Source organism: Canis lupus, chromosome 12, assembly GCF_003254725.2.
Source record: "Canis lupus dingo isolate Sandy chromosome 12, ASM325472v2, whole genome shotgun sequence".
Taxonomy (NCBI): Eukaryota; Metazoa; Chordata; class Mammalia; order Carnivora; family Canidae; genus Canis; species Canis lupus.
In genome coordinates this window covers 41,964,383-41,991,083 of record NC_064254.1, presented here as the reverse complement: position 1 = coordinate 41,991,083, position 26,701 = coordinate 41,964,383, and the positions used below count along the sequence as shown (strand labels likewise).

Here is a 26,701-nt window from a genome sequence, read left to right as displayed (position 1 = left end):
TCTTCGGGTCCTGGGATTGTCGCCCACAAGAGATTCCCTGCAGGGAGTCTGCTTCTCCTCTGCCTAAGTCTCTGCCTCTCTCTGTGTCTCTCATGAATTAAAAAAAAGAAAAAAGAGAAAAGAAAGAAAGATCATCCTTTCCAACTTCTGCCAAATGAACTTAAGGTGATTCAGTTTGAGGAGTTCAAAGTTTATAATACAAATCACAGACTTCTGTATCTGCAAAAAATATTTGCATAAAATATTAACAGACCCTCTTCAAACTTTTAGTATGAATATTGTTAAAATATTTTAACAATATTTTAGTATGTTTTTTAACTACACCCACCACTGCTTGGAGTAGCGTGTGGAAATAAATGTCGCTTAACTTTGTGATCAATATATTCAGACCAAACACACAAAAAAGAAATGTGAATGCAGTCTTTAAAGACAGTGATCTAGAAAGGGAACTGAGTGTGGAAAAGTATAGAAACTGAGCACAATAAAGAAGCATGGACACATAGATCATAAAGCAATTATACTGTTAGGACTGTCTCCAGATTATTTTAAAGACCTTTATCTTCTCAGAGGGCAATTTACAAATCACCTTCTAAACTCTGTATTACCTACTTCCACTTTTACATACTTCTCCCTGATAAGGTTTTCCCAGACATATATTTGAAGCAATTCAGTCTATGTTCAAATATTATGTATAAATAATATCACCTAATCACTAATTTTAAAAACTCTCCAGGAGAAGATTTTTATAGTAACATCCAAAAAAGACTACTTCTATAAAATACATCTATACATAAATATACTTCAGAGATTTGTTTCATTCTATTTTTTAGACTTAAAAAAATAATAGCGGGGTGACTCTTTCATGTGACCTGACAGCCTAATAGTGGCCAGGGCTAAATGAGTATTAAGACAATAATGAACATCAGTAAATTTTGGAAGAGGTTTGATTTCTATTTTTGTCTCAATAGTGGGTTGAGATGAGTCGAGAGAAAGACAATTGGTTGATAGGACATATCTAAGAGAAATGAAATAATCCAATCATGACAAAAAAGTGTTTTGAAATAAGGAATGAAGAAGGCCTTCTTGCAGTGTGATATGCTTTGTTATCAGAATGAATCAGGGTCCCAAATGTCAGATTGTCTTTCTTTTCTGATCTTATTTTGAGCTTCTGGAGAAGGGAAAATCTTGACTGCCTCTGAATATGCAACACTTAGACACTTAACACCTGTTCTCTAGAAAGACTAACCTTAGAAATGATCAGAATATTTTAGATGTAGTTAATGAATTTAAGGTTTGAGCTAGAAATTTCACTGGTGTGACAAATGTAGGTCAGTACTTTCTAAAATTGTGTATCAAGTATGGGTTCTCATGGAAATCATATTATATTTTACATATTCAATTAAATATTTTAAAGAGTAAGGTACCCAGTTGTCAGGATATGTAAAAAAACAACCAAAATGACATAGCTATTGATAGTAAGAAAGAGGACTGATTACTATGGCTTCTCTGTGTGTGGCTGGTCCTTCACACATTGAAGAGATGCGACAATTATCCTATTTAATAGGTGAAGATATGGATGCTCAGAGATACTAAGAAACTCAGAAATCACAAAGGCACTGACTGTCAAAGCCAGAGTCAGAGCTAATCTCATTCTTCTATTTTGTAAAGAGAAAGTAAGAGTGGTTTTTGAAAAATTATGGAGTTGAATTAAATGCAAAATCAGAATTTTGACTATTAAGCAATCTGATCATCTGAATAGTCATCTGAATCGGAATAAATACTCATATTCAGAATAACTTACCTAGTTTTCTTTCCACTTTCCCCTATTTTGATATACATACCAAGAAATTTAACAATTTTTTACTTTGCTGTCATACATTCATAAGAATGTCATACATTCTTCAAGACAATAAGATATGAGGCATCAAGGGTTTCTACAACCTGCAAGATTAAAAGCCAGGTAGCAGCTTTTTATCCAACTCTGTGCTTGAACCTGCCTGTGCCGACTGAGTAGCAGACTGTTTAAAGTTCCTGTGGCTTGGGCAAAAGCCAGTCTTTGCAGACACAGTTTCATAGAAGAGAGACTTTTTCCCCTCACAACTAGCCAAGTTTTAAATCCTTCAGTGGTTGAGTCTGATTAGGAAGGTAACACTGGGGGAAGGTGGAATGGGTTGTAGGAGTTCATTTGTTGAAGAGAAGGTAACGTTTTCTTAAAAAAGAAAGAAAGTCTGCAGCTGCAAAAATGGCATAAAGGCACAGATATTTTCCATTTATATCAGAGGCTAAAAGATGGATTACTCTGAAGTCACTGGGCTTGTTTCTGGGCTTAGAGCTGCCTGGACATAAAAAAATAAATAAAAAATGAAATCAGTTGACCCCCTTGCCACCTCAGTGTCATTGTGTTGTTGCTATTTTTCTTGGCTGGCTCTGAAAGCCTTTTCATTTCATTCGCTCACTCACACATTCACTCATGCATGCCTTCATTCTTCACTTGTGTCTACTGATATAAGCCATATCATTGTTCTAAAGTTCTAAGTTGAGCTCTCTGTGTCTGTCTTGCTCTACTCCATAATCATTTAGTTTCAAAACTACTGAAATGGCTTTCTAATCCATGTTACTCTAAAATAGAACAGCATTTTAAAGATATTTGACATGATTTTTTTTATTATCCTGTAGAGAAATGTGTGTGTGATTCATCTTCAATTCAAAACTACCGATGTAGGGATGCCTAGGTGGCTCAGTGGTTGAGCATCTGTCTTTGGCTCAGGGTGTGATCCTAGAGTTCTAGGATGGAGTTCCATATCAGGTTCCCTGCATGGCCTGCTTCTCCCTCGGCCTGTGTCTCTGACTCTCTCTGTGTGTCTCTCATGAATAAATTAAATTAAATTAAAAACCTACTGATATTTATATCGTTGTTGCACTGGAATAATGTAACAATTACTTGTGTGTTCATATAAAGATGCAACAATCATCAGTAACTACAGAGCTGAGACTCTTAACCCGCGGTACCTATACCTCCTAATTAAATGCACTTTGAGGGGTTTGTAATCACCTGAAATGGTACAACTTTATATATGTATGTATACATACGTATATATAGTAAAGACTCGATATTTTTATCAGATTTATCAGATTTTCAAAGTTACATACATACACATGAAACTGTGTATTACTTCTATTTACATAATTTTATTAAAATCCATCATGAAACGAATTTTACTACTAATGGGCAATGATTTCGATCAATTCAGGAAATATTCTCCTCAAATCACTCCTCTAAGCCTCCTTTCTTTCACTAAACTACCAGTTACAGATCTTCTGATGTGATATTTTGTTCTAGTTTATAGGAGACAAACTCTAAAAACCAACCAAAAATAAACAAACCCTAAAATACTTCTCTTGATCCCATTTCTTAACCAAATCCTGTGCTTTGTTTTTCTTCCAAATTTAAGTTCTTAAGCAAAATTGCACAATCATCTTTATGTCACTCACGAATTATTTAATCTTAATCTCTATGATCTGAGTACTACCTAAATCCAACTAAACTGGTATGGAATTTTGCATTCTTTATTAAGTTGGTTCGCCATACAGACTATGAAAATGCTTTGCAGATCTAACAGGTGAAGAGGCAAAGAAGAGAAAAGGAAATGGCTTGTCAAGATTACATTTGTAAGTACATTTATGCCCTCTGAGTCCATGTCATTTGCTCTTTCTCCCACTCTCTCATCCATCTTTTTGCTAACGTAATATTTTTCTGCATACTGTAACCAACTTATTCATCTTTTTCCAAGTCCTTTAATTCTCAATCATAGCAAACATCATATATCTCCTTGAATCTGTCAGGTTTATCCACTTTTCATGCATTCATCTATCACTCATTTATGCAAGATTTCTCCTAACCTCCTTAGGTTAGGAAAACTACGCTATTCACAAATTAACTGGTCTTTCTCTTCCTCCTAGATTAACTAAAAATTTAGAATTTCAACACTAGATGTCGGTTCTTCAAGCCTTCAGTTTTAATTTTAATTTTTGTGCCCCTATGAGACAGTGATCTGGAAAGATCAATCTATACATATGGAGGAAAAAGAAACTGTAATCATTGTAGTGTTCAGATGTAATGGCTTATCTTGGGGAGATACATTGAGTCTGTTTTGTTTTACTACTTCCTAAGTGTAACTCGATTTTTATCACTCTCGCTTTCAAAGAGAATTCCCTAACCTCTCTCTCTGTTTAAACCTATACATTGCATAATATTTAGTACCCCTTCTAATGTTTCCATGAAGTCTCCCTTAATACCAAAGCCTAAAGTCAATTCATCATCCCCTAAAAAGTTACTATACTAATGCATTGCAATTAATCATAGGAGATTAAGGAGAGCCAAATTAGTCAAAAGAGAGCCAAATCTTTATCATCATTTCCTTGAATTGTGTAATTATGTCATTTTAGTATTTTTCAGAATTGCTTACTTGTTTCCACAACTATATTTTCTATATCAGAGACCTTTCCTCTTATATTTATTACATCTTTTTTCCTACTTTATTTAGGTTTAATCTACTGGTATTATCATAGCTTCTTAAATTGAAAATAAAGTGATTCATTTTAACTTTCTCTCCTAATATACAAATAAAAAGCTATAAATTGTTCTCTAACCATTACTCTAAGCACATTCACATGTCATTAATCACTTGGTTTGAAATACTTTTTAATTTTTTTTATAAATTTATTTTTTATTGGTGTTCAATTTGCCAACATATAGAATAACACCCAGTGCTCATCCCATCAAGTACCCACCTCAGTGCCCCTCACCCAGTCACCCCCACGCCCCACCCACCTCTCCTTCCACCACCCCTACTTCGTTTCCCAGAGTTAGGAGTCTTTCATGTTCTGTCTCCCTTTCTGATATTTCCCACTCATTTTTTCTCCTTTCCCCTTTATTCCCTTTCACTATTTTTATATCCCCCAAAAGACTGTGACCATATAATGTTTGTCCTTCTCCGATTGACTTATTTCACTCACCATAATACCCTCCAGTTCTATCCACGTCGAAGCAAATGGTGGGTATTTGTCGTTTCTAATGGCTGAGTAATATTCCATTGTATACATAGACCACATCTTCTTTATCCATTCATCTTTCGATGGACACCGAGTCTCCTTCCAGTTTGGCTATTGTGGACATTGCTGCTAGAAACATCGGGGTGCAGGTGTCCCGGCATTTCACTGCATCTGTATCTTTGGGGTAAATCCCCAGCAGTGCAATTGCTGGGTTGTAGGGCAGATCTATTTTTAACTCTTTGAGGAACCTCCACACAGTTTTCCAGAGTGGCTACACCAGGCCACAGTAACTTCTTGCAAGATTCATCCAAGATTCAAGAGAAACAAAAGCAAAAATGAACTATTGGGACTTCATCAAGATCAGAAGCTTTTGCAAAGTAAAAGATACCGTCAACAAAACTCAAATACAACCTACAGAATGGGAGAAGATATTTGCAAATGACGTATCAGGTAAAGGGCTAGTTTCCAAGATCTGTAAAGAACTTATTAAACTCAACAGCAAAGAAACAAACAATCCAATCATGAAATGGGCAAAAGACATGAACAGAAATCTCACAGAGGAAGACATAGACATGGCCAACAATCACATGAGAAAATGCTCCGCATCATTGGCCATCAGGGAAATACAAATCAAAACCACAATGAGATACCACCTCACACCAGTGAGAATGGGGAAAATTAACAAAATAGGAAAGCACAAATGTTGGAGAGGATGTGGAGAAAGGGGAACCTCCAAATTATTGGTAATTTTTAAATATTAGTATTACATTTTAATTTAATTCTATTTTCCTAGAGAACATATTTTATAAGCTTCAATCTGTCAGAATTTATTGACACATTTTTTAATAAACCAGTGTATGATCCACATTGTTGTTTTATTTTCTATTTTTTTTATTTTTTTAATTTATTTTTTATTGGTGTTCAATTTACCAACATACAGAATAACCCCCAATGCCCCTCACCCATTCACTCCCACCGCCCGCCCTCCTCCCCTTCTACCACCCCTAGTTCATTTCCCAGAGTTAGCAGTCTTTACATTGTTAAACATTTCTTGTGCATTTGAGAAGAATGTATCTAGTGGTTTGGTGTACTGTTCCAAAAGTATGAATGAATATAATTTAGGTGAAGCTGGATGAAGTACTATTCAGGTCTTCTAGGATTTAGCTTTCTCTCTCTAGTTGTTCTATCACATACTGAGGGAAGGATATTATATTCTCTATTACTGTGCATTTATCTATTTATTCCTTTAGTTTGATCAAATTTTACTTTGATGCTCTGTTATTAGGTGCATACACATTTAAGATTACCGCATCTTCATAATTAATTGAGTCTTTTTTCATGTTTAAATGTCTTCCTTATGTATTATAATTCTTGTTCTAAAGTCTGCTTTTCCAGATATTGAAATAGCTAAAGAATTTTCTTAGTGTTTGAATGGTATATCTTTTTCTACTCTCTTATTTTCTAGCCTATTTTATTTTGATATGTATAGAGTATTTCTTATAAGTGGCATATGGATATGCATTTTTTAATCCAGTTTTACAACTTCTACTCACTAATTAAAGTCTTTAAACCATTTATATTTAATGCAATTAATGGTATTATTGGATTTAAGTCTTCAATCTTGATACTTAAAAAGTTTTGTTGTTATTTTTCCTTTCATCCTTTGTATTTGTTTAGTGGGCTACTTTTGAGTTTTCCATTTTAATGTCCCTATCAACTTTTGATATGCCTACTTGTATTTATTATTATATTACTTCAAATTATATAAGTAAACATATAACAGTATAATTCAATTGGCCTGTATATGTGAGTTTGATTTCTCCACATTCTCTCCAACACTTACTATTTATTTATTATTATGATAGCCCTAATAGAAAGTGTGAAGTGAATGCCCATTGTGGCATTGATCTGCATTTTCCTGGTAACTAATGACATTAAGTATTTATGTGCTTGTAGGCCATTTGAATGTTTTCATTAGAGAAATGTCTATTCAAGTCCTTTGCCCATTTTTAAATTGGGCTGTCTTTTTGTTGATGAACTGTGAGAGTTCGTATATTTTGTTTACTATACCCTTATTAGATATAGGATTTCCAAATGTTTGCTCCCATTATGTAGGTTTTCTTTTCATGTTCTTCTTAATATTTTCTGATGAACAAAAGTTTTTAATTTTAACAAAGTTGAATTTACTTATTTTCTTACTTTTTGTTCATGCTTTTGCTCTCATAACTAAGAATCCAGTACCAAATCCAAGATCATAAAGGTTTACTTCTGCATCTTTTTCTAAGAATTTTATGATTTTAATTATAAATTTAGGTTGACTAATCTGCTTTGAGTTAGTTTTTGTATATTAGCCATTGGACTTTGATGTCCTTTGATGGGGTTCTCCTTGTATCTATCTGGCTTAGGGCACTGATCTTGATTGGAAAGCTGATACTTTGACTTAGTTTGGTAAGTTTTTATCCATTATTTATTCAAATATTTTTAGTATTTTAACATCTCTTTCTGTGATTACAAGGATGATGCACCACTTGCTACTCTCCCACAATATACGATAATCTTGTTCATTTTATTTTATTCTCATTTTTTGCTGTATTTTTTTGTTTTTTTCTTCAGATTGTACAATTTCTATTGATCTCTCTTTAAACTTACCAACTCTTTTCTTCCGTTTCCAATATGCATTCATATCCATGCCGTGAACCTTTTATATCATATATTGTGGTTTTAAATTTTAGAATTCCCAGTAGGTTAGAAACTTTAGAGTTAACATTTCTCTGTTAAGATTTTTACATCTGTGCACTCATTATTTCCACTTTTTACTTTAAATTTTGAACTTTTTTTAAAATTTTTTATTTATTTATGATAGTCACTCAGTGAGAGAGAGAGAGGCAGAGACACAGGCAGAGGGAGAAACAGGCTCCACGCACCGGGAGCCTGACATGGGATCCGATCCCGGGTCTCCAGGATCGCACCCTGGGCCAAAGGCAGGCGCCAAACCGCTGCCCCACCCAGGGATCCCCCAAATTTTGAACATATTTCTGATAAATGTGATACTAAGTGAAATAAGCCAATCATGAAATAATACATACTGTATGATTCAATTCATATCAACATGTAAAATTACTTGATAATGGAATAAATCAGAAGAATATTTACCTTTAGGTTGGTGGTGGGGATATTCTGTGGGGATCTTCTGGGTGGATGGGTGCTCTATATTTATTTTTGGTCAGGTCTACATATGTGCATTCCATTTTTAGAACACATCAAACTGTACATCCAAGAACTGTATACTCTGTTATATGTTGAATATGCCTCAAAATATAGACAAAACTACAGAATATTATTTAGAGTGTACAAACTACTAACATAAGAAAGAAAATGATTAGTAAAAAACACACATTGGTAGTTACCTCTGAAAGGATGAGGGAATGTGATTGGAAAAGGCATACTGGGAACTTCTCAAGTACTAGTAATGTGCTACTTCTTCTGTTTTTAAATATTCTATTTCTTAAACTGAGTACTGAAGTAGTGTTATTCTTACTATGTCTTAGCATGCACAAATATTTCTGTATACTTTAAAATAATTTCATTTAAAGATTAGTCTATAATTATTTCTATTTTGTTTTCAGTATTGTTATTGTTTAAATCCTAGGGAAAAGGATAGATGAATGTCTCTTAGATGTTTTCCTTTTTTCACAAAAGTATGTAATTTTTTCATCATAGCAGATTTTGGCAGGGCAGCTCAGGTGGCTCAGCAGTTTAGGGCCGCCTTCAGCCCAGGGCCTGATCCTGGAGACCTGGGATCAAGTCCCACGTCCCCTGCAGGGAGCCTGCTTCTCCCTCTGCCCGTGTTTCTGCCTCTCTCTCTCTCTCGCTCTCTCTCTCTGTCTCTCATGCATAAATAAATAAAACCTTTAAAAAAAAAAAAAGAAGATTTTGGCAAATAAAGATACAAAAAACTGAGTCTTTTGCATGAGGAAATGCATGTGGTTTATAGTATGTCATATGTGTGACCAGGGTTTTATAGTTTATTAAGTGCCTTAAAGCCAATTTAACCATTCTTTTTCAAATGATTCAAGAAAAGAAAAGGAGTTTAAACAAAGGACTTTTTTTTTAATAAAAAAGTTTTGGGATCCCTGGGTGGCGCAGTGGTTTGGCGCCTGCCTTTGGCCCAGGGCGCGATCCTGAAGACCAGGGATCGAATCCCACATCGGGCTCCTGGTGCATGGAGCCTGCTTCTCCCTCTGCCTGTGTCTCTGCCTCTCTCTCTCTCTCTCTCTGTGTGACTATCATAAATAAATAAATAAAAATTAAAAAAAAAAGATTTTTAAAAAGTTTTTATTCTATAGTATTCATTCAATGCTCACATATGCCATGATACACATTTACCAGATTCCAGGGAATCCTGGAAGAGAAAACCTAGAAGAAACAATACTTATTTTCTATCATTTTAAGTTCCATATGAATTAACTTTGTTATCATTCAGGCCTCTGGACGATTGCTACCAAATTTACAATAGTATAGTGAATAAGATATTCACATACAAAATGAACCTTCTTGGTAGCTCTCACCTACACTGTTCTCTTTCATACCTCATTCATTCATTCACTATTCAAAAGGCATAGCAAATAGTTTAATAGTTTGCCAATCATCATTATAAGTTTAAGAGAAGAAAAGAATAAATGATTCATTATGTTCAGTGATCATTTTTAAGACAAGGAGAGATCAATCCAATGGTAAAAAATACATGCTTTTTATCCTTTTTCATATGTCAGAATGGTTGATTACAATACTTTCCTATTTTCTCCTTTGACATTATCAAATGGTTACTTGATCCTATTTTTTTTTAATAAAAATGAAAATGAGCTTTGACAAAAACCTAGAAATTCATTTGAATTTTTCCTACTAATATATATTTTGTTTGGTTATATATAAATTTTATATTTTATTTAGATGTTATATATAAATTTTATAAACTTTGTACTTACTTATTTTGTGGAAAGTTCAATGTCATTTCTCTATTTGTTATTATGCATCCTGCTTAGTATCTTCAATCTTCATCTAGTTAAAATATCCATCATTAGGAAATCTTAGAGGAAATATTGTATCAGTCATACTAAATTGCTTCACAAACTTTAATGTGCAGAAATACCATTGTCATTTTAAAGACATAAAACTAAAAATGTCAAAAACAGAAACAAAAGGACATTGGTAAAAAGTAGTCCCCACACTAACTAAGTTTTATCAAATTTGATCAAAATAAATTTTCGAATCTTAGGAGTAGAATTAAATTCCAGATTTTTCAGGATTTACTACTTCTTCCTATAGATACCCTGATTAGCCATGGGAATATTTTATGTGATTAATTAGTATCACTATAAAAGCATATAAAACATAAGATGGGGTGAATTGGAAGAAAGCAGGAAACCCCCACCAGAAAGGTGAAATAATATTTTGAGATATATTTAGTCAGTACTCGCTGGTTAAACAACACATAGCCAAAACCTGTATGTAGTAAACTTCAAATAAAGATGCAAATTTAATCTAAAATGCATTTATTGATCATTCATTGCTTTGTAAATTCTATGGAATAAGTCTAAATATACTAATTAAAAGGGAGATTGAAACAGTGATTTAAAAATATTACCCAAATATATGTTGTCTATATGATGCTTTTTTCAAATATAATGATATAGGTAAATTGAAAGAATATAAAAAGATATATAATGCAAATATTAATTGAAGGGAAGTAGGAATGCCTACATTAACATCACATAATATAGATTTTAGAATAAAGAAAATTATCAGAGATGAAGACATATTTTGCTAAAAAGCACAATCCACAAAGAAATGGCATCCTAAACACTGTGAGAGGGGAATTATGTCAGCAAGATGATAGAATCAGGAGCTGCAAAATATGTGATACAGAAAATGACATAATTGAAATAATAAATTGACAAATCCACGATTATAGTTAAAAACAACATCCCTCTTTCTAATGGTTGATAAGCCAAATTTTGGGAAATTCTTGGCTATTATTACTTCAAATATTCATTTTTCTCCCTTATATCTTTCTTCTTCCTCTGTTATTGTGATAATGCATATGTTACATGTTTTGAAATTATCCCACAGTTCATGATGTTCTGTTTGCACACTGTAAAAGGATATATTTTATAGTGAATAAATTACATCTCAATAAAACTGCTCTTAAACAGAGAATAACTTGCAAAAAGACAGTATAATGGAAAGGATTATGAAATGTTTACCATTCAAGTAAGTGAATGTGTGGAAACAGTTTCAGAAGAATAGATATTAATTCTTCTTTAAATGTTTGGTAGAATTCCCCTGGGAAACCATCTGGTACTGGACTCTTGTTTGTTGGGAGGATTTTAAGTACTGCTTGAATTTCCTTGGTGGTTATGGGTCTGTTTATATTTTTACTTCCTCCTATTTCAGTTTTGGTAGTTTATATGTCTCTAGGAATGCATTCATTCCTTACAGATTGCCTAATTTGTTGGCATATAGTTGCTTATAATATGTTCTTATAATTGTATTTTGGGATGCCCAGGTGGCTAAGTGGCTGAACATCTGTTTGCAGCTCAGGGTGTCATCCCAGGATCCAAGGATCGAGTCCTGCATCAGGCTCCCTGTGAGGAATTTGCTTCTCCCTCTGTCTATCTCTCTGCCTCTCTGTGTGTCTCTCATGAATGTATAAATAAATAAATAAATAAATAAATAAATAAATAAATAAAATCTTTAAATAACAGTGATTGCTTGTTTCTTCAGTGTTGGTTGTGATCTCTCCTACTTCATTAATGATTTATTTATTTGGGTACTTTTCCTTTTTTGACAAGTCTGGCCAGGGGTTTAGTGATCTTATTAATTCTTTCAAAGAACCAGCTCTTAGTTTCGTTGATCTGTTCAATTTTATTTTGGTTTCTACTTCATTGATTTCTGCTCTAATCCTTATTATTTTTCTTCTTCTGCTTGGTTTAGACTTTATTTGCTGTTCTTTCTCCAGTTGCTTTAAGTGTAAGGTTAGGTTGTGTATTTGAAACCTTTCTTGTTTTTTGAGAAAGGCTTTTATTGCTATATACTTCCTTCTTAGGACCACCTTTGCTGCATTTCAAAAGTTTCGAATAGTTGTGCTTTCATTTTCATTTATTTCCATGAATTTTTTATTTATCCTTTAATTTTCTGGTTGACACATTCATTTTTTTAGCCTCCATGTATTTGAGTTCTTTACAAACTTCCTCTTGTGATTGAATTCCAGTTTCAAAGCATTGTGGTCTGAAAATATGCAGGGAATAATCCCAATCTTTTAGTACCAGTTGAGACCTGATTTGTGACCCAGTATGTGATCTATTCCAGAGAATGTTCCATGTGCATTTAAGAAGAATATGTAATCTGCTGATTTAGGAGGTAATGTTCTGAATATATCTATGAAGTCCATCTGGTCCAGCATATCATTCAAAGCCCTTGTTTCCTTATTGATCTTATGCTTAGGTGATCTGTCCATTGCAGTGAGTGAGGTGTTAAAGTCCTATACTCTTATTGTATTATTATCAAGGTGCTTCTTTAGTTTTGTTATTAATTTGCTTATACAATTGACTGTTCCCATGTTAGAGACATAAATATTTACAATTTTTAGATCTTCTTTTTGGATAGACACTTTAATTATGATATAATAATAATATATAATATAATAATTAATAATAATTAATATAATAATGATAATAATCTTCATCTTTTATCATGGTCTTTGGTTTAAAGTCTAATTTGTCTGATATAAGAATCACCACCTTAACTTTCTTTTGATGTCCATTAGCATGATAAATACTTTTCCATCCCCTCACTTTCAATCTGGAGGTGTCTTTTGGTCTAAAACGAGGTTCTTGCAGATAACATTTCAATGGGTCTTGCTTTTTTATCCAATCTGATACACTGTGTCTTTCAATTATGACATTTAGCCCATTTACATTCAGAGTAACTATTGAAAGATGAATTTAGTGCCATTGTATTACCTATAAAGTCACTTTTTATATATATTGCCTCTGTTCCTTTCTGGTCTATGTTACTTTTGGGCTCTCTCTTCACTTAAAGTTTCCCTTTTAATATTTCCTGTATGGCTGATTTGGTGATCAAGGTATTCTGTTTTTTGTGTATGCTTTCTTTTTTTTTTCTCTTTGCATTTCAGTTTTGGAAGCTTATATTAACATATCTCCAAGCTCATTGATTCTTTCTTCAACAGTGTCCAGTCTACTGATGAACTCGTCAAAGGCATTTTAAAATTTTTGTTGCAGTGGTCTTAATTCCTAGTATTTCCTTGAATTCTTTCTTAGAGATTTACTTTTCCATGGATCCCTTAACATATGAATAATAGCAATTTTACATTTCTAGTTTGATAATTCCAACATCTCTGCCATATTTGAATCTTTTTGTAATACTTATTTTGTCAGTTCAGCCTGTGTTTTTCTGATCTTTTATTATGGATCATAATTTTTTATTAAAAGCCATGTGCACACACAGAACCATATAGTATATATTGAATAAAAGACTAGAGTTAAATAGACGTTAGTGTGAGGTTTTATGTGAATCAGACTAGGAATTTAGTTGTGTGTAATGTTTCCTATAGCTGTAGTTGCCAGAGGTTCAAATGCCTCTAATATTCTTGATTTTGTCTCCTTTGTTGTCTTTGGGTTTTCTTATTAATTCCTCCTTAAGTAAAGACCGCTCCCTGCAAATCTTTCAACTGTGATACAGTATTATCTCATGTAAGCCCTATTGATGTGGTAGGAAGCTGTGGGGATGAGGGGAAAGCATTCTGTATTTCTACAATTAATTCTCAGTCTTTAGATGGCCTTGTCCCTGGACTATGAGTGTCACAATTGTTTCTTAGCTTCTATTACCCTTTTAGGTGAGAAAGTCTAGAGGGAGCTAGAAGTGACTAATTTCCTTCCCCTTATAATAAATAAAGGCTATTGTAAAGGTATTTCTCTTAAAATATTGGCTTTTCTTATGATGAATTCTTTGGACATATTTCAAAAGGTCAGTTTTCTCCTCCCTCCTACAAAAACACAAGGATATTTCTTGTTTCTTCACTATGAAAACTTGGCAAGGTTTTCAGATGCACAACTCATGAAAGTCTTGGGACTCTTTAAGACTGAAGCCCCAAGAGTTTCCTATTCTCACACTAGTGTCCATTCTGCTTCCAGCAATTCGACAAAATAATCATGTAAGTTTATCTAATAACTTCTGTCCCCAGAAGCTTCTGTTCCTGATAAGCTGATCTCAGCTATGATTTTCTATATTCATCTTAAGATTTGGAGTCCTGGTTTGCTCCAAAAACTCAATTCTCTACAGGGTTCAAAAAAAAGGAATTGACTCTCCACTTGTTCAGCACTTTTTTCTTGTTGTAACATGAGAGTAATAATTTCCAAGCTCTTTACATGTCAGAACTGAAACTAGGACCCTTCCACACTTGTTTACATAAAAAAATTTGGAAAAATAGGAACAGAAAGATTTCCTCAACTAGATATAGAGCACTACAAAAAAACTACAATATACATTATATTTAATAGTGAAAGACTACATATTTCCTGAGGTAGGAACAAGACCAGGAATATCTGTTCTCATCACCCTCATACAACATAGCTATAATGTTCTAGTTAGTGCAATAACAGAATAAAAGGAAATTTAAGGCATACATATTTTAAAGGAAGAAATAAAACTGTCTCTATATGCAGATTCCATGATCATCTATGTAGGTAACCCTAAAGAATTTATTAAGAAAAATTCCTAGAATTAATACATGAATACATTAAAGTCACAGAATATATGATAAATATAAAAGTTGTATTTCTATAGACTATTAATAGAGCACAGAGATACTAAAATCAAAACTGCAACACTATTTACAATTGCTCAAAGGTAGAAAGCAATACTTAAGTATGAATGTAAGAAAACATATACTTGTATGCTAAAAGCAATATAATGTTGATGAAAAAAATGAAAGATCTAAGTAAATGGAGAGTTCTACCATGTACATGATTTAGAAGATTCACTATAGGAAAAAATATCAAGACAAGTATTTAGGACAAAAGCAGAACTCTCAAGACTCATTAGTAAGCAAAACAAACAAACAATGAAGTAGAATATACATGACCAGACATTTCACCAAAGAAGATACACAGATGGCAAATAAACACATTAAATTATATTTAATATCATTAGTCTTTGGCAAAATATATGTTAAACCGCAATGAAATATCTATCACTAGATGCCTAACAGAATAGATAAAATATAAATAGTGAAAACACTATATGCTGACAAGGGTGCAAAGAAAATGGATCATTCATACATTGCTAATGGGCTTAAGGTCATGCATGTTTAGTTTAGCCAGAAATTGCACTGCTGGGTATTTATCCCAGAGAAATGAAGAGTTGTGTTCACATAAAAATCTGTACACAAATGTTTATAGCAGCTTTATTTGTAATATCCAAAACATATCAACACATGTTTTTCAAACAGTGAGTGATTAAACAAAATGTAGTTCATCCATACCATTGAATACTAGTCAGCAATAAAAAAAATTTTTTAAAAAGAATGAATTATTGATATATGCACATCCTGGATGAATCTCCAAAGAATTATGGTGGGTGAAGAAGCCAAACCCAAAGGTATTTTTCCATTTACTTATCATTCTTTCAATGACAAAATTACTGAAATGGATACCGGATTTGTGGTTGCAGGGGAAAGTATATAAAGCAAGACAAGAGGCATCCCAGTGGTGATTGAGATGTTCTGTGTCTTCATCATATCAATGTCAATGTCCTTATTGTGATATTATGCTACAGATTTATGACATGTCATTAATGGAGAAAACTGGGTAAAGCATACACAGGATCTTTCTGTAGTATTTATTACAACTGCATGTGAATCTATGATTATCTCAAAATAAAATATTTAATTTTAAAATTAAGTTAAAAAGAATTCAGATTGCTAGATATGGAATAGACTGCTGAATGGGAAGGGGAGACAAGAATATAAGAAAAAAGTTCTATGAGAAGGTAAGTATAGTAATTCAGGAAGAAGATGGTAACATGTAACAGTAGAAATGAAAAGTACTAAATAGATTCAAGATACCGTTTGTTGCTGAGCCAGAAGACCTGCTGTGTATATGGATATGGGAGGTGATGTAAAGTAAGAATTAAAGGATGACTCAGAATTGCAAAATGAGAGATACTAGTGGGAGAGATATAAGCTGGTTTAAGAAATTAAAAAGGGAATGCGGTCAGGGGGAATGTGGAGAGGTTACCATACATGATTTGGAAGTCTACTCAAAATATGGAATGAAAATAATTTTTTAAGATTTACTTATTTATTTATTCATGAGAGACACAGAAAGGCAGAGACATAGGCAGAGGGAGAAGCAGGCTCCGTGCAGGGAGCCCAGTGCAGGACTCAATCCCAGGACCCCGGGATCACGACGTGAGCCAAAGGCAGGTGCTCAACCACTGAGACACCCCAGACACCTCTAGAATGGAAATAATTAAATAATAATGATCAGAGTTATTTCAGTGGTGTTTTGGAATTAATTAACTTATATATTGAACATTTCTGGACCAACAGGAGTGGGTGGCTAAGATGGCATTGGAATGAAAGTTACTGAGAATAAGAAGGTCTAGGACTGAAGGGCCAGAGGAAGGCTAGCACTCAGGGTATTAGGGTGACTCAGGTGGCATAGCTTTAGGCTGAGAATGGTGTGGCACAGTTTCTAAAAAACAAGAGTTAGTGACTGGGAAGTCAGAAACTGATAGCAAAAAGGAACGGTACAGTGCATTGTAGATGAAGGCATAGGGATTGTTGAAGAAAGACAAAGGCATGGTAGTCTATAAATGGCACTAAAGGTCTTCAGATTGAATACTCAGGTAAATTGGATGCAATAGAAAAACAGGATGTCAAAGAGCAGTGGAGTTACTAAGGGAGCCAGCTTTTGGGTAAGGCAAAGATGGAGTGTTTGGTGCAGATGATGAGGATAAGATGCATGTTTATCATGGAATAAGTATTTCATTGGATGTGTGTAATGATTTATGAGAGACAGAAATTTGGATCAGGGAAGAGGAAGTATATATAGTTTCTCTGGTTATGAAAAAATATAAGACAGATGACTAGATGTGTTTACACATCAGGCAAGATATCAAAATGAAGAAGACAGATATCTCATCCCTAAGCAACTAAAGAGATATAAAAACAGCTATTCACTATAAAAATGCCACACTGGGATTTATTTACTATCCTTTGCATGGACCATTTACGCATAAAGAATCTGCACGTTCTTCACTATCAGAGAGCTCTTTGCTGATGGATTATAATCACTTTACTTGACATGTTCTTGTGGTGGGAGAGCCCATATGTTGTCATGAAAATGGGGTGATGTTTTTATTTTGGTATATAGAGAGGTCACATCACTAGGTTAATACCTTCAATGTATCCACAATGAACTCTTTCTGAGATGTGAAACTGTCCTTGAGACCCAGCTAGAAACCATCCTTGGCAGAAGAAGAATAGGGTTCTGAATAATGAACTACCTCGAAGTCTTTTGGAAGTAATCTGAGTATAAATCCTATAAATAAATTAATTGATGAAATAGTGGATAGCTTGTGATTTCATTGCTCTTATTTTTATTCCCAAATTAATAAAAAAGGTCTGTCTCAAAAAAGAAATTAAGATATATCATGTTACCACATTCAGATTCTATGTCAACCAGATCCAGGTTAGAACTTTTGGTAATAAACCTTAAGTGGGGAGAGGAAAGTCACTTCAGCCAGAGTCTAACTGCGGAGTGGATGGATTCCATTTATCAAACAACAATGCAGCCAGGCCTTATCTTAGAACAAAACAGTTCCTTTGAGATCAGTTTCCAAAGGCTTTGTGTTTGGCAACCTGAAAACTTTAATTTAGGACAGAATCTTACATTCTTATGAGGGATAAAAAAATAAGGCCAGATGCCTTAATCTGAGGTTCAACTCTGTGGAAGAAGCATGTGGTCTAGTAAGTTAATAGTCTATTCCTGACCACAGTATTTTCCCCACAGTCTGTTTTTCCCTACAACAAAATAAAAGTTGTGCTGCCTCCAGCTGTTCAGAATACAGAAGCATGGAAATGAGATGCGGTGGCCTACAGAGGGAGGACAGGTCATTGTCAAATACAAAGCTGCAAATTGTATTATGTGAAATTAAATCTAATTTGTACATGAGGCATAATATAGTTTTAGTCATCCCATAATTAAGCTTGGGCTTCATGTATGAGACATCAGATTTAGGCTGATTCCTTCATTTATAATTGACAGTATATTCCTTCCAAAATGATCATCAAGCTATCTTGCAATTTTGTATGACCCTATAGAAGGCTGATCCTGCCCTGGGCTACTTATTTGCCAAATAAAGAGAGATATAAACTACATTGTTTAAGCTACTATAGTCTTGAGTTTTCTCTTAGTCAAAGGTGAAATTAACCCTGAGAGATACTCTAACAGGAATTCCATTTGCAGAGTTCGCTGCCTTCTGTGGTACCTGTTATTCCAAGGAAAACTTGACATTTTTGTCCTACCAAATTCTAAAATGCAGGTGTGTCCAATGAAACACTCTCAATAATTTCTATCAACGGCAGTTCCATCCATTCTATCCCATAGAATCTTGCACAAGCATCAATCATTGTCAGGTTCAAATTCCAGGAGACACTATATGTACAGGTCTCTAATTAACTTGAACCTATAGATCCCCATTAGATGACTTGAAGTTGTGGGAAGAGTCCTGCTATACAGTCTCCAGTGAGGAGGCAACTAGATACATTTAGCATTCTTTTTTTGACTGAAAATCCAACAAAGAAAGATTCTTTCACTTTCATCTCCATCAATTTCTAGACTTGTTTGTTTAGAAGCTGGGTAATGGACTAAGGATAGCAGAACTACTCTTTAGTCTTAGCAAGTGATGCATGAACAATCAATCATCTCTGTTCTGAAGGTGTGAATACTTCTTGCCTGCTATTGAAATCTCCAAGGTCTTAGTTTAAACTCTGAGGTGATATGGATAGACTCGATACATTCTATTTTAAGAAAACTAAGACCAAAATCAAGACATTTTGATACCAGATTTAGACCACTTACCACAATGTTTCTGATATCAGATGACTATCACTGAAAAAGACATTAATGGAATGATCTCCAGAGGGATTGGTCTTTAAAAGCCATATAGTGGAAAATAGCATGCAAATTCATTTGGATATCCAAAATCAACTGGAAGAATACAGGCAACTTTCCCTTAATAAATTTACCACTGACTGGTTTTGCTGTTTTCATCATATTTTAGGAACTTAATAATGAATCATCCTAAAAGTTTATGAAGAAATGAGATCTAGGTGTGGGTATGATTACGGCAGGCACTATTTGGGGTGTTTCCTGGATTTCTTCTGAGTAGCATTCCACTGGATGCTCCTACCAGACCTGCTATATGAAAGCTCTGGCACTTTCTAACAAACTTATCCAGAGGAGTCCTTCCATATTTAGAGGTCCTCTATGATACCCAAAAGTGGTTTCTCCAACTTTACATTTATGTAATAGTGATTTATGGTTTTCTTCTATATAAAATGTTCTTATTTTTTTTAGTAATATTTCATGTACTTTAGGGAAAAACTTTAGAGTTACAAAAAATATCAGAAGTAGTTATTCAGTCACTTTTGAAACATGAAAATTTGACTTGGACAGAATATTTTTATAAGAGTATATTCAAATATTCTCATTTTATTTTACTTGATTAAAATAAACTACTTAAAATTTTATGTGTTGTCTTTATCAGACACCATAACAAATTTGAACAAATCTGAAATTATTCTTAGTTCATTTCTACACTGAGGTATTATGGATCAATTTCATGACCATATTATGATTTAAGCGTGAAGTTGATGTCACTAAGCTTTTATAATATTCTGGAGGGAAATGTGGAGTCTAACAAGAAAGAGAAAACAGCAACAACAAAAAAATAGGACTGGATTTAAATATCAAAATGCATAAGAAGGAGCAAAAATTAGCCATATGTAAAGCATTTCTAATTATTAGCAGCTTTCTATATGAATTCTGTAGTGATGGTTATGTGAGACAAAAGAGGTCAGTAATCAACTAACACAAACAGACATCATGAATACATTAGAGATTATACATGCCTAAAGGATGAAAGCAGTGTTTATTATCCTAAAGTTTAGCAATAGTGGAACACCATGCCCAAGATGCTTTCTTAGTCTTTGGAGTCTTAAATTTCTCTCTCTCTTTCTCTCTCTCTTTCTCTCTTTTAGAGCCTTGCATTTCAATAGAGGGATGATGGGAGAGGGAAGCTACAAAACGACACTTACACAAGGATATCAAACATTTGACTTGCCTTGGCCAGGCCAATTTAATCTTATCTCCTACCTTCCCATGGCATAACATGCTGGAAAATGACTGCTTAGGATTTCCTTGAGGATAATTGTTATTGTGGTTCAAGGATAACCCAATCTTCAACTACTTAGTGTATTTGCATATTGTTTTCTAGTGCAAATTTTGTCAAGGCACACCAGTTGATGTTTCTGGCACTGTGTTGGAAATACACACAAACATTTGGAAATATTTCATGCCCTATAAATTCAAAGGGAAACAAATTAACTCACCATCATCATAAATAAACAATTCTTTGGATGGTTTGTTATGTTATAATAAGAAATAATTATGTCTGATGCATCATCCTAAAATGATAGTCATATCAATCTGCTCTAACACTGACAAGTGCCAAATTTGCAGTTGAAAAATTATATTAAAGATTAGAGTTATCCTTTTATGAAACTTGTAATGTCATTTTTTAAGGTTTTATTTATTTATTCATGAGAGACACAGAGAAAGAGACGTAGAGACATAGTCAGAGGGATAAGCAGGCTCCATGCGGGGAGCCTGATGTGGGACTCAATCCCAGGACCACGGGACCACATCCTGAGTCAAAGGCAGAGGCTCAACCACTGAGCCACCCAGGCGCTCCTGTAATGTCATTCTTGATGGCAAGTTTAGCATTCTTCCATAGGAGCAATACTGCTAATTTCCTAATTTAGTTTTCTTACTTTTATATAAACACTAGAAATATTAATGATAGGCATGACTAGAAATATTAATGATAGGCATGGGTGTGGAAAGGAAGAATAAACTAGCTACTATTCTCTTCCCAATAGTTGGGAGTATGATAGAATATATAGGGAAATATATTTTAAATCATCAAAATATTATTTCTTTCAAGTAATGTCCATAATATATTAACATATTAACATTTGACTCATACATCAAGTGGACAGACTAAACCAGAGAAATATCCAATCACTGTTCTAAAGTAGGTTACTAACAAGTGAAGCAAGAGGAATGATGTATATAAAATCAAGAAACAGAGGATAACTCATCAATTTTACAAGTAAGTGCTTACTAAATACTATAACAACTGGAGGTAAATTAGAATGGAAAATTCTCTGATAGTGAAAACCCACAGGGTTTTAGATCTATTTTGAAAGACATATATTTTCACTGGCAAAGTAACTCCATCTCCATAGAAAGACATAGCTTTTTAAAAAATCACTAATGAGGATATAAAATGGGAGGAAAAGAATTAATTGTTATCTTGTTTTTCTTATAGATATTCCTTCTAAGAAGCTAAATAAAAATGAAAATACACTGGTAAGAGTTGAACCAACCTGTATATGTGTTCTCAAATTACTGTGACCTTGGACAAGTGGGATGACCTCTCTGACACTTAGTCTCCTAATCTGTTAAAAGAGAAAATGGTTCTGATCTAATGAACTGATATTTAATAAAACTTCCTACAATATATGTCTGTAAATAGATACCAGATACTTCTCTTCCCTCACTGCATACCTCCATTGTATAAATATTTGTTTATATGTTGGTCTTCTCTGCTAGACAACATGTACACATGTACTTGGAGACAGGAAGCTCTGCATTGTATAAACATCTGAAGAGTCTGCATAATTTCTGGCATACAAGAAGAACTTAATAAATACTGGTTGGTTAAGTTAGTGATTCATATAGCACAAAAGTTGAAATTTCTTGAAGATAATATACATCTGATATACAAAAGATCCATATTTCACATTGTTAAAAATAGTAAAGCAAAATCTTTATTTAACAAAATGTATGCCAATTTTATGAAAATTGCTTGAGATTTTCTCTCCCCCTCATCTTTTATCCCTCCCCCTCCCCAACTTGTGCTCTCTCTCTTTTTAAAAAAAAAAGTATATTGTTAATCTTACTCAATGATATACATACAAAAAGCCAAATGACTACAGCATAAGCAGCACTGTGTTAGACATCTCAGTGTCTTGCAAATGGCCCAAATAGGATATCATTGTGAGAGTAAGAATGCTTCACATATTTAGATAAGTAAATAATTCTTAGATATAGTGATTATATGAGATTTTTAAATATCATGAAGAAAAATAGATGAACATCCTTGTGATGAACACAATTTGAGCAGAAAGTAAATAGGAATGCATACAAACAGACCTCTGTCATCCCACTTCCTAGGATTTGAGTTGAATTCACACCTACCTATGACATAATCCTGTTCATGTGAAAATCTAAGAAATCAAACAAGTAATTATAAAAATGAATTGATAAAAGATAACTATGAGACCTTTTTAAAAAGTGTGTGGCTCAAGAGAAGAGAATTTAACTGTGAAGAAATATTTTTGTTGCTTAGTAACTGTCTAGGTAAAGTTCTAATTCCTAGGAACAAAATAGTAAATGAAATAGCTAGGTTCCCTACCATAATTTGTCTCAGATTGTATGATTCAAAAACTTAAGATCATTGAAAAAAAACTTTTGCCTGCGGGCTATGTTGTTATGAGAGAAGAACAACACAGGTTTAAAAGAATGAGAGGAAGAATAAAAAAAGAAATGCCTAGGATGAAAAGCAGACCAGCTGAGTTTCAAACTTTGATGGTGAATGTGATGACTGGAAATCTAAAGAAACCCGATAAACATCACCATTCTTCCATTCCCTACTTCAAAGCCAATTCAAAACTAACACACACAGATGAGTAGCCATGATAATAGCTTCATTTAAGATAAAAGCTGATATTGGAAAACTCTACTTGTATCCACAATTTAGTAAACTTTCGAATAATGTAAAACACTAATAATCCAACTAAAATGATCTAACTAGGATTTTGCTTAGAAATGAAGGAGTTTCTGTGATATAGAACACAGTACTACAACTAGCAATCAGCTGAGCTAATCTGTACTTTCAGATGCATGGTGCATGGATACTTCCCATGACCACCTTAGGGCTGGGTTTGAAGTATTACTTTTCTTCACAATATAGCTTCCCTTTGAAGAATCAGCTCAGTACAATCCTCTGAAGCAAGATGTTCTGGGAAAGAGTTTAGTGTGATCAACTTTTCTTATCAGGCGTCCTATACTACATTCATTCTTCATGACAACTCCTTGAGGGGGGGGGGTCCATAGTATAGACTTTGTTCATATAACGTAAGTTATTTTTCATTTAGAATAAAATATTTACTCTTTTTAATCTGATTCTTATCTATTTCCCCTCCTCCCCACTAAGTAAAGTCCCACACACAGAAGGATCATGACTGGTTGCCATTGAATATCATGGTATCTGGAACAGAGTAGGCACCTAATAACTATATGTAAGTAACATATGAATGAAGCATATAGAATTAATCATTCAGGAAAGGACTATGGGTGAAAATGCATTATTTCTTCAAGACAGTTTTGATAGGACCTAGACTCTGGGTCAGCTGGTATGTTCTAGATCTCCCCGAGTCTCAACTAAAACCTGGGATTACCAGAAATGCTCCAACTTCACTGTTACTTCTCTTCCACCATTGAGGAAGGGGCAGAGTCCAAATCTCTGAGTCTTGTTTACCAAGCTATGCAAAAAAAGAAATGAGAGAAATATTTGGCATGTTAATTATCCTGTATAAGACAACTTTTTAGCTTAAAATGGAAATAAAATCTACTCTAGGGGACCGGGGTGGCTCAGTGGTTGAGTGTCTGCCTTTGGCTCAGGTCATGATCCTGGGGTCCTGGGACTGAGTCCCTCATCAGCCTCCCCATAGGAAGCCTGTTTCTCCCTCTGCCTGTGTCTCTGCCTCTCTCTCTGTGTGTCTCTCAAGAATAAATAAATAAATTTTTAAAACATAAAAATAAAATAAAAAATGCTCTATTGATTCTTGAGGAAAGTAAGTTAAATAATACAATCAAAGAAATTAGCCCAATGCTAGGAAAGATAAGTGCTTATTAAATAATTAATGTAATTGGTAAAAGCAGCAAATAATTTGAGTTGAATGATTTTTATTAAGTTGCTATGCCAAAATGTGAGAGTCTTCAAAATTGTGAAGGCTGTATTATACTTTTTCAGAGATGTTTTTATTGATGCATTCATCCATACATTCAGAAATCTTTATTGAATATTTATGATAATCCATTTTATTTTTCTTGGCACTGGAGATAACAATATTCAAAGAAGACAGAATTGCTGCTCTCAAAGAACTATTAGTCTAATAACTATAAATGTAACAATTTAAAGTGTGGAGGATGAATTACCTAAGAAAATAGCCAACAAATTTTAATAAACTGATGGATAGCGTGATGGAAGTTTGAGATTCACAAAAGGAGTATAAGCCACTTAGGGGTGAGGACAGTGATATTAAAATGTGCATGTAAACTAAATTACTTTTTTAAAAAAGATTTTATTTATTTATTCATGAGAGACAGACAGAGAGAAGGAGAGAAAGAGGCAGAGACACAGGCAGAGGGAGAAGCAGGCTCCATGCAGGGAGCCTGACGTGGGACTCGATCCCAGGTCTCCAGGATCAGGCCTTGGGCTGAAGGCAGTGCTAAACCGCTGAGCCACCCGGGCTGCCCTAAATTACTTTTATAAAATGTTAATACTCCTTCTATATCATTAACATTTGTGCACTCACTTTTAAGTGTTCTGTTCAAGTAAAGGATGTGAGTTAGAAAAACATCACTATGGTAGAACCTAGATCTCATCCAAGCCATTCTGTAAATCAAATGTGTACTATTGGCCAGGCTACCTGAGTATCAGTTTTCTCTTAGATAAAAAGAGAAAATTCATTTAAGCTATAAAATTTAGTTTTCAAATCAAAGACAATGTGTTACTCAACATTATTATAATCACCCCACTGAGGAGGAATGGACCCTCATTCCGAAACTTGGTTCAGCTTTTCAGACTGATGAAGCCACACATGAGCCAAGAGGGTACTTAAAGGCTTATTACTCACAAAAGGGGGATTTCTGGGGAGAATGTCTCTATCAGATAGGCTTATCTCTTAAATAGGTTTGAAAACAGCTAAGAGGGCAGAAAGAGAAACTTGTTTCGAGTATTTATGGTAATTAGGGAGTGAGGTTAGAATAAGAATTTCCATGTGGACCAATATTGAAAAGTCTGAACTTTCCACTTTTGCAAAGGAGGGAGCACCTGGACTTTCTTAGCTTGCTCAGATGTGGGGCAATAAGAGCAGGGAGAGTGGTGGCACTTGAAAGCTGTTAGCAACCAAACATCAAAAATGGAGTCACACTCTTTATTACAAGCCCACAGACCAGAGACTTCTCTTTGTCAGTGCCAAACCTAGGTACCTTCTAGATTGTTCTTCCTAAAGTGATTGAAATTTATTCATAGATTGTTGCTGAACCCTCAGGCCCTTTAGCAATCTAATGATTTATTCACATCATGCTTTTTATTTAAAAATATGTCAATATAACTGACTCATTAAGCTGTATGTTTACAATGGTCCCATGCTTGAATTTATGTGTTACACTTGAAGGTTTAAAAATGTAAAACATGTACGCAACTACTTAAAAATGGGATAGTTCAGCTGAAAATTCAGTAACTTTTCAGTGGTTATCATTGCAAAAACTCCTTGCCTGATAAGACACGGTATTAATTCTTTTTTAAAAAACAAAATTTGTAAGGTTTTTAAATTTAAAAATATTTCTAATATTTTGAAATAAAATTCCTTGCACAGACATAGAAATCAGGCCACTTTGTATGCTGAGACTCTCCCTTGCACGTGGCATACTCAGAGGCACATGTTCTCTAGAAGATAATCATAAACATCTGTCTTTTCAGTGGTATTTTTTTTCACCATAACACATGAAGAGGCTATTCCATGGAATTCTATGGATAAAGAAATATGAATTTTTACATGCACTATTGGAATCCTTTGTTTAATAAAAGCTTAGTGAAGTGTGGAAAATATGTAAAATATGTTGATTTACTATCTCTTAGAGAATTTCTAAGGAAGTATTCATAAACTTGACTGCCTTTAAAAACAAAATGAAATCCTTCTATAAGACTATAGTTTGATATATTCTCAAGTTCACTTTTTTTGCCTTTTCTTTAGTTTTTTCTTTTTTAAATTTTTTAAATTTTTATTTTTTTAGGCACACCATAGCTATGAGCCTAAATTCACTTACTAAGAGACCTATTGAAAACAAACTGGGTATTCTGATATTTATGCTGCAGGTTCTAAATGGAGATTTAAAATTTGACAGGCCAAAAGGATGTGTTGAGAACA

The 26,701-nt window shown here is 33.9% G+C and overlaps 1 long non-coding RNA gene across 1 annotated transcript in view; it reads right to left on the bottom strand.

Annotated features, from left to right (window-relative positions):
• Positions 1 to 4,865: 4,865 nt before the first annotated feature.
• Positions 4,866 to 26,701, bottom strand: part of LOC112658702 (uncharacterized) — a 59,824-nt gene continuing 37,988 nt past the window's right edge. Inside the window, exons 2-5 of the long non-coding RNA XR_007401258.1 lie at positions 23,945 to 24,028; positions 21,809 to 21,880; positions 10,038 to 10,110; positions 4,866 to 5,345 (exon numbers count right to left, since the gene is read on the bottom strand). This is a non-coding gene — a long non-coding RNA (uncharacterized LOC112658702). The remainder of the gene's footprint in view (positions 5,346 to 10,037; positions 10,111 to 21,808; positions 21,881 to 23,944; positions 24,029 to 26,701) is intronic.